Source organism: Lynx canadensis, chromosome X (genome assembly GCF_007474595.2).
Source record: "Lynx canadensis isolate LIC74 chromosome X, mLynCan4.pri.v2, whole genome shotgun sequence".
Taxonomy (NCBI): Eukaryota; Metazoa; Chordata; class Mammalia; order Carnivora; family Felidae; genus Lynx; species Lynx canadensis.
Window position 1 is genome coordinate 42354602 of NC_044321.2, and position 9650 is coordinate 42364251.

Genomic DNA, 9650 nt, shown 5'->3' on the forward strand with positions numbered 1-9650 from the left:
AGAAGCAGATTTGGGGATTGAAGTTTTAAGTTCAAAACCCTTGATCTTTTATCAGAGTAAAAGCTTCTGAAAGTGAATAAGGAAGAACTGATGGCCTATGTGATGACTTTAGTTGTAATCTGATGTTTATGTGAATATATATAAATTTAAATATATATCATATACATATACAATATATAATATATACATACATATAATTTGACTTAAAAGGCTTTGTTCTTATCTTGGAGGGTTTCCTATTATGTGCCAAACAGACCTCACATGGTGTCCAAGATGAAATCATTGTTTAAAAAAACACTTAATAATATGATTATCTTGTGCTACAGAAAAATACAACCAGAATACTAAAGCCACTTGGAACAGTTGTTTGTGGGGAGACAGAGAAAACAACTTTGCCACAAGCCTCATGATGGTAAAATGCTACATCTCCTGCAAAGTTATTCAGAGATGGGAGGGAGTAGCCACAAATCTCTTTTTTCAACAAAGTCTTCCATTTGCCTAACATCTCAGAATCCTCGTTAACTGCCAGATTTAAACCTTATATTCCTATTCCTATACACAATGACAGCAAGCTACATCTCTGAGACTCCACTTATATCTTCATACCCCATAAAACAGTTCCTGGAAAGAAACCTAAAACAGTTTTGAAAACCAAGAATAACTCTACTTAGAATCTACCCTGATTCAGGAATGGCGGGGTATTCCAGAAAGTAATTATTTCTCCCTCTCGCAGAGGTTTAAAAATGTTTCCTGGCCCAGAGGCACTTGGGTATCTCAGTCGGTAGAGCATCTGACTTTGGCTGAGGTCATGACCTTGTAGTTCAAGACCCGCATCAGACTCACTGCTATCAGTGCAGATCCTCTGTCTCCCTCTCTCTGCCCTTCCCCCGCTTGTGCTCTCTCAAAAATAAATAAAACATTAAAAAAAACTTAAAAATGTTTCCTGGCCCAAAAGGACTGAAAATTCAAGATTCGAATAAAAAAGATACTCTAAATGTAGAGTATCCCAATTTGCCACAGAATATGTGAGAGGTCACCAGTTTGTGAAGCTGGCTGAAAAAATTAGGGCCTCAGTGGAAGAAAAGGAAAAGGAACCAGGGGGACTAGCTGAGGCAAAATGACTTGGATCCTACCGACTGTGTCTCCTTATAGACTGAGCCATGAAATAGCCATGGGTTTCAGTCCTGGCTCTGACACACTGTGTAATGGTGCAAAAGGCATTTATATCCTCTGGACATCCTTTTAGGTCTGCTTCCTCATTTCTACAGTAGGAGTTACTATGATGGCTGTGATGAATAAGAGGTAACCTACAGATCCATACGGTGGGGGAGGCCATCACACTGGTGGGACAGACAGATACATAAACAGAATAGCAGTTGAAGTGGAAAGGAGAAACACCGGGAAGGGACCCAGGAAAAAAAACCAGTGGGGCGACCAGGAGGAAAACCAGGAGAGGGGACTCATTGTCCAAGTGAAAGAGGCCTGGATTCCCACATCTGCTGCTCACTGGGTTTGCATATGTGACCCTGCTGATAGGAGTCTGGGTGCCATCTACCTCAACACTTAAAACTAAAATAAGCAGAGTGATCTCACACTTAAACACTAAGATAATCTGGGGTGCCTGGGTGGCTCAGTCGGTTGAGCATCCAACTTCAGCTCAGGTGAAGTCATGAGCTGAAGGTGAAGTCAGCATGACCTCACAGCTCTTGAGTTTGAGCCCTGCATCGGGCTTTGTGGTGACAGCTTGGAGCCTGGAGCCTGCTTCGGATTCTGTGTCTCCTCTCTCTGCCCCTCTCCCTTGCTCACGTTCTGTCTCTCTCAAAAATAAACATTAAAAAAAAGACTAAGATAATCAGATCGGCACTGGTTGTGTGTATCCAAGAATTAGTTACTGAGAGCCTGGTCTGTTCACCAGCTGTTTTGTATATGGGAAGACTTCAGAGAATTAGCTGATACAGCTCCTAAATGTGGGCTGATCTGATAAAATAGCAGTGACAAAAGACAGACTGACAAGAAAAAAACATACAGATTGACTTATTGTAATAAGTTCTATGTGACCCAAAGCGATGGTTAAACCTGAGCATTTTTATGCTATATTTGATGAAGAGTGCAAAGTCATGGAAAAAAAAGGTAAAAGGACAAGAAAAGAAAAGGTCATGAACCAAGTGTAGTAAACTAGGGGAAACAGCAAGGCCTGTTCATTCAGATTCCTCTCGGTGTTTTTGTGTCTCTGAAGACAAGGATGCTCCTTTCCTCTGGGTTTAGAGAGGCCATCTTTCACATGAGGCGCTTATGACCTGTTTCAGGGAAAGGTCCGAAAATCTTGCCTGTACCTTCAGTTTCTCAAATTCTTACAGCTAAAATATTCAATAGGCCAAGGTGCAATATTTTGGGTAGTAGGCCCTGACGCCATCATTGGTATACTCGATTAACAGAGTAGCATGTATTAGGGCGCCTGGGTGGCTCAGTTAGTTAAGCGTCCAACTTTGGCTCAGGTCATGATCTTGCGGTTGACGAGTTCGAGCCTGGCGATGGGCTCTGTGCTGACAGCTTGGAGCCTGGAGCCTGCTTTGGATTCTGTGTCTCCCTCTCTCTCTGCCCCTTCCCCCACTCACATTCTGTCTATCAAAAATGAATAAACATTAAAAAGATTTTTTTTAAAAACAGTGTAGCATGTGTCATCATCACTCAAACCAAAACCAAAACCAAACCAAAACCAAAACCAAAACCAAACAAATCTTTGAGCACTTGCTGGGAACCAGGCTCCTGCTCTGGGCTAGGCAGGCTCTGAGGACATAGGAATGATTCATATAGGATGAGTTCTCAAACAGCTCATAGTTAATGACTAGAGAACCATCCAGAAGATGACAGAACAAATTTGAGGACAGCCATAGCAGGGGAGAGCCAGAGGGGGCTCAGAACACAGAGGAGAGAGCCCTGTAATTCATACAGTCAGGAATGGCTTCTCCAAGGGGATGATGTGTGTGCCCTAGGTGCCACTTCACTATAGATATATTTCTATCTCTGTTATCATCCTTTCACTAAAAAAAAAACCAAACAACTTAGGGGCGCCTGGGTGGCTCAGTTGGTTGTCTGACTTCAGCTCAGGTCATGATCTCGTGGTTTGTGAGTTCGAGCCCTGAATCGGGCTTTGCTGACAGCTTGCAGCCTGGAGCCTGCTTTGGATTCTGTGTATCCCTCTTTCTCTCTCTGCCCCTCCCCCACTTGCGCTCTGTATCTCCCTCTCTCTCTCTCTCTCTCAAAGATAAATAAACATAAAAAACCTCACTGCTCAATTCTCCTCATAGATGAGGTAATTGAGGATAAGAGAAGCTAAGTATCTTATTCAAGGTCAAATCACTAGTTTCTGGTGCGGCCAGTTTTCAGCCCTGGACTCTTTGAACCCCTGTGTACTTCTCATTATAATCATTTCTTTGCTTTTAATATTGTCTTCTGTCTTAATTTATATTCACCATAAATACTTTTCCTCGCTCTTCTTGTTTTTTTTAAAGTTTATTTTGAGAGCATCAGCGAGGGAGGGGCAGAGAGACAGTATGAGAGAGTCCCAGGCAGGCTCTGTGCTGTCAGTGAGTAGCTGGATGTGGGGCTCGAACCCACGAACCCCAAGATCATGACCTGAGCTGGTGTCGGACAATTAACCTACTGAGCCACCCAGGCGCCCCTCTTTGCTCTTCCTGTCCCATAAGTTCTTTTTCTTTAATTCATCTGTAGTTTGTTTATTTAGATTTTTTTTACAGCATTAGTGCGAACTGCCAAAATATTTTTCAAAGTGACTGTACAATATTGCATTCCCACCAGCAGTGGGTGAAGGTTCCAGTTGCTCCACATCCTTATGAACACTTGGGGTGGTCAGTCTTTTTAATTGTAGCCATTCTAAAAGGCATGTAGTAGTATCACCTTGGAGTTTTAATTTGCCTTTTCAAAAGGAAGGTAGTGGTATCTCCTTGGAGTTTCAACATGTCGAGCATATTTTCATGTGTTAATTTTCATCCATGCATATTCTTGTCTGTTCAAATTTCCTGTACTCGTTTTATTGGGTGGTTTGTGGTCTTTTTTTTAAAGGAATTTATTTATTTATTTATTTATTTATTTATTTATTTATTTATTTTTATTCTGACATTTTACAGTGATATACCTATAGTGATATGCCTAAAGTCTATGTCTTTATTCATTTGTGTTAGATACTCATGCCTTTCATTTTTTAAGGAGCATTCTTGCATTTTTTTTTGGATAATTTTCTCTGCCCTTTCCTATGTTCTCAGTATCTGGAAATTTTCTTTTTTTAATGTTTGTTTATTTATTTTTGAGAGAGAGAAAGTGGGGGAAGGGCAGAGAGAGAGAGAGAGAGACAGAGAATCCCAAGCAGGCTCTGCACTGTCAACACAGAGCCTGATGCAGGGCTTGATCTCACAAACCGTGAGATCATGACCTGAGCTGAAATAGAGTTGGATGCTTAACCAAATTTTCTTAATCCAATCATAGATTACTAAGACTTTATTCATTTTTGAAGATTTTATTTATTTTTTTAAAGTGATCTCCCAACGTGGGGCTTGAATTTACAACTCTGAAATCAGGAGTTGTACACTGTACCAAGTGAGCCAGCCAGGTGCCCCTAAGACTTTATTTTTTATTGTTCCACTCCTTTTGTCTGTTTATTCAACTTTATGGAAGATTCTCTAATGTTTTTTTTTTTTTGGTCTTCCATTGAATGCTTTTTATGAGCTATGGATTTCCAAGAGATAGTTAAAAATCTACTTTTCTGGGGCTCCTGCGTGGCTCAGTCAAACGTCCAACTCCTGATTTCAGCTCAGGTCATGATCTCACTGTTGTGGGATTGAGCCTGGCCTCAGGCTCCCCACACTGGACATGGAGCCTGCTTGAGATTCTCTCTCTCTCTCTGTCTCTCTCTCTCTCTGTCTCTCTCTCTCTCTTCCTCTGCCCCTTCCCGACTTGTACTCTCTCTCTAAAAAAGTCTACTTTTCTTCACTTGGATAACAATTTTATAAAAATAAAAAGCAAAAAGAATCTACATTTCTACTTTTTCTCAATTAATGAATGCTTAAAATATAAACATACAGCTTACCTGATTCAGCTCTCCCTGTTGGGTTCTGATGCCAATATTATGGGAACTTCCTACAAAATATTGGAAACTTATCTTTCTCTTCTCAGTGGAAGGGTTTACAGAGCACTGGAGTTGTATATTGCCTTGGCATTCCTAAGCTTTGATAATAACCTAAATGTTATTGAAAAGACAAAAGATGGCTGGGAGCAGGAATTCTTAGGTTGTATTGACTTTTATTTTTTATTTTTTTAAAAATTTTATTTACTTTTGAGAGACAGAGAGAGATAGAGCACGAGTGGGGGTGGGGCAGAGAGAGAGGGAGACACAGAATCCGAAGTAGGCTTCAAGCTGTCAGCACAGAGCCCAACGATGTAGGGCTCGAACCCATGAACTGTGAGATCATGACCTGAGTGGAACTCGGATACTTAACTGACTGAGCCACCCAGGCACCCCTAGATTGTATTGACTTCAGTTGGAGTGTTTTCTTTGACCTAAGCTGAAAGCTAGGAAAACCTGTCTTATGTCTGCTGTTTCCCACGTCACCTGATGACAGTCTTTGATTCAGAAATTTGTGTGACAAGGCACTTAAAGGCAAAACAGAAAGTGCAGGCAATGAGAAAAGGTGGGGAGATTTTTTTTTTCTTACAGAAAAAGATAAATCCCTGATATCTGGTCTGTTTAGACACCAGTCTATCCTTTAAAAGTGTTGGGAAATCTCTTTTTATTGCTCAGGCTTTGGATCACAGACCTTTGTCAGGAGCTGTGTGCCTGGGTCAGAAGTTATACTGAAGATTGGTCAGCCCCCTAAGCCTGGGCACCCTGGAGAAGAGATACTTTTCTAGGCTGCTGGGATCATTGTCCCAGGCAAGGTAAATAATTGCACAAATTGCTCTGTGTCACAGGGACAAAGACCTCAGGAGGACCAGAGACTGCTAGATGTGTCTGCTGTGCATCAAGAGTCTGAGAATCCCATGATAAATTCCAAAAAGAGGCACCAGCTCCTCCAGGTTGTCCGGCTCAGGACTGGCAGGATGAATATTCACAGTAGTTGTGGGTAAAGGGCCTCCTCCTTCACTAAAATGGTCTTCTTTGGACACTGTGTAGTTATTAAAATTATTTCTTTATTTTAAAATTGTGGTGAAATATACATAGCATAAAGTTTACCATTTTCACAATGTTTAGGTGTACAGTTCTGTGGCATTAAGTCCATTTACATTGTTGTGAACCATCATCACCATCTCCAGAACTCTTTTTACTTTGCAAAGCTGAAACACTGTACCCAGTAAACACTAACACCCTATTTCTCCCTCTGTCTCTCTTTCATTTGTTTCTTTTTTTTTTTAATTTTTTTTTTCAACATTTATTTATTTTTGGGACAGAGAGAGACAGAGCATGAACGGGCGAGGGGCAGAGAGAGAGGGAGACACAGAATCGGAAACAGGCTCCAGGCTCCGAGCCATCAGCCCAGAGCCTGACGCGGGGCTCGAACTCACGGACCGCGAGATCGTGACCTGGCTGAAGTCGGACGCTTAACCGACTGCGCCACCCAGGCGCCCCTGTCTCTCTTTCATTTGTGATACTGGTAGTTTTGTCTTCTCTTTGTCTTTTGCTTGTTTGTGTTTTTGGCCAGTCTGGCTAGTTTTGTCAATTTTATTTATCTTTCCAAGGAACTAGCTTTTGGTTTCATTGATTTTTTTTCTATTGTTATTCTGTTTTCAATTTGTCTTGATTTATTTTCTTATCTTTATTATTTTCTTCCTTCAGCTTGCTTTAGGTTTGTCTTTCTCTGATTTCATAATGTAGAAGCTTAGATCATTGATAAGAAGCCTTGATGGGGATCACGATATGCTACTCCAAAATGTGGCACCTTGGCATACTGAATATTTTAAGTGGAAGGAGTTTGAGAAAACAGCAGAAGCATAAAGTTCACTCTGACCTTCCCCCTGCCCTTTTCCCTTGAAGCAGGTCATAAGACTGTCATGTGAGAGGTGCCCTCCCTATACCCAGAGGATAGGAGAATCCTTATCTCTGAAGACAAAGGGATCTTAAGAAGAATCAGGCTGTGCTGTTTCCCCCAGTTTACTATACTTAACCTGGTACTCCTTGAACTACCATATTCCTCCATGGCTGTCCACTCTTCATCAAACCTAGGATAAAAGTACTCAGGTCCAACTGTTTCTTTGGCTTTTCATTTCCTTATGAAAGCTTCAATGTCATGTAAAACTTATATTAAATAGATTTGTATGCTTTTTTTCCTGTTCATCTGCTTTTTGTCAGTTTAATTTTCAGACCCAGCTAGGGTCTCTAAGAGGGTCAAAGAAAACTTTTCCCTCTATTACAATTTTCTTTTTGAACATAAGCATTTAATATCATAAGTTTTCCTCTATGCACTGCTTCATCTGCATACCACAGATTTTGTTATCAGTTTAATTTATTGAAAAAAAAATTTTTTTAAGTAGGCTTCACATTCAGTGTGGATCCCAACGCTGAGTTTGAACCCACGACCCTGAGATCAAGACCTGAGCTGAGATCAAGAGTCAGATGCCCAACTGACTGAGTCACCAGGTACCCCTGATAAATATTTTCTTGTTTTCAAAAATTTTTTAAATGTTTATTTATTTTTTTAATTTTTTTAATGTTTATTATTTATTTTTGAGAGAGAGAGAGACCCCGAGCATGAGGGAGGGAGGGGCAGAGAGAGAGGAAGACAGAATCCGAAGCAAGCTCAAGGCTCTGAGCTGTCAGCACAGAGTTCAACTTGGGGCTCAAACCCACGAACCATGAGATCATGATCTGAGCCGAAGTCAGATGCTTAACCGACTGAGCCACCCAGGCGTCCCAAATGTTTATTTATTTTTTGAGAGACAGAGAGACAGTGCGAGTGGGGGAAGGGCAGAAAGAGAGGGAGACACAAAATTGGAAGCTCCAGGTTCTGAGCTGTTATGACAGCACAAGGCTCGACACGGGGCTTGAACTCATGAACTTCGAGATCATGACCTGAGCGGGTCAGACGCTTAACTGAGCCACCCAGGTGCCCCTGAAAAATAATTTCTAATTTGCTTGGTGACTTACTCTTTGATGTGCCCATAGGTTATGTATATGTGTCTTTAGTTTTCTTTTTCTTTTAATTTTTTTTAACGTTTATTTATTTTTGAGGCAGGGAGAGACAGAGCATGAACGTGGGAAGGTCAGAGAGAGAGGGAGACACAGAATCCGAAGCAAGCTCCAGGCTCTGAGCTGTCAGCACAGAGCCCGATGCGGGGCTTGAACTCACAGACCGCAAGATCATGACCTGAGCCGAAGTCGGATGCTTAACCGACTGAGCCACCCAGGCGCCCCTGTGTCTTTAGTTTTCAAACATCTGGGCAATATTCCATGTATTTTTCTGTCATTGATTTCTAGTTTAGCTCCATTACAGCCAGAGAATATACTGTGCATTATTTCAGTTCTTTTAAATTTGTTAAAATTTTGTTATGACCCAGAACATGGTCATATTAACACTGACTCTTGTCTTTTTCTTTCAATTATAAAGATTCTCATGATTACACAGGAGATACCTGAGTAATCCAGGCTCATCTCACTATTTTGATGCTTAATTTAATCACACTTGCAGAATTCCTTTTGTCATGTAAGGTGATGTCTTCACAGGTTCTGGGGATTAGGATGAGAGCATCTTTGCGTGGGGGGTGGGGTGGGGTCATTATTCTGTGTACCACACCTCCCTTCCCCTCTCCTAAGCCCTTGGGATGACTGTTACTGTCCCCACATTGGTCCACAGAGGTGGGCAGATTTGGCTTACCTCTCTGAGCAGCAAAGTCTCCATCTGACAAAGGAAAAAGTACAGCAGTAGTCAATGGCCACTGGGAATAATAATAATGACTGTGCTGATCATAACAGTTACCATTTACTGTAGGCTTTCCATGTGCCCGTACTTTGCATGGATTATAGGTGCCACCACCCCCATTTTCCAAGTGAGAGTCTGAGGCCCAGCAAGGTCGTATGATTTGCCCAATGTCATGCAGATGGGAAGTAGTGGAGGAGCCAGGGTTAGAAGACAGGCTTTCTCTATAGTCTGTGCCTTTAGCGATTGCCTCAAGTTACGACCGTGATCCTTAGAGGGGTCAGGGGAGGCCCCCTTAAAGTGGATCCTTTATGAATCTAGAACTGTAGGATGGATTTTAGGGTCTGCTAGTGGCCAAATCACTATCATTACTGGACCTACAAAGAGGGTATTTGCCTTCCACCTTTCTCTGTGTGTCTCAGACTCTCTTTCTCTCTTTCTCTCCTCCCTCTTCCTCTCCCTCCCATACATGTGGGTGCACACACAGACCATAGTGTCTTATATTTGTGGCTTAACCTAAACAACTAAGGACCTATGTATCTACATAATTCAGGAGATTATGACCCTCAACACACGTGGGGGATGCCTTACACAGAGCTCCACAGCTAGTGTAGAAACGCCTATAGATCTGTTCCCCCATTAAAGTAGCTTCAGTTTTTGAGGGTGAGCAGGAGGCAGCCAGGGAGAGTGACAGTCTTCTGTGGGCATCTGGGGTGGGGGGTGAGC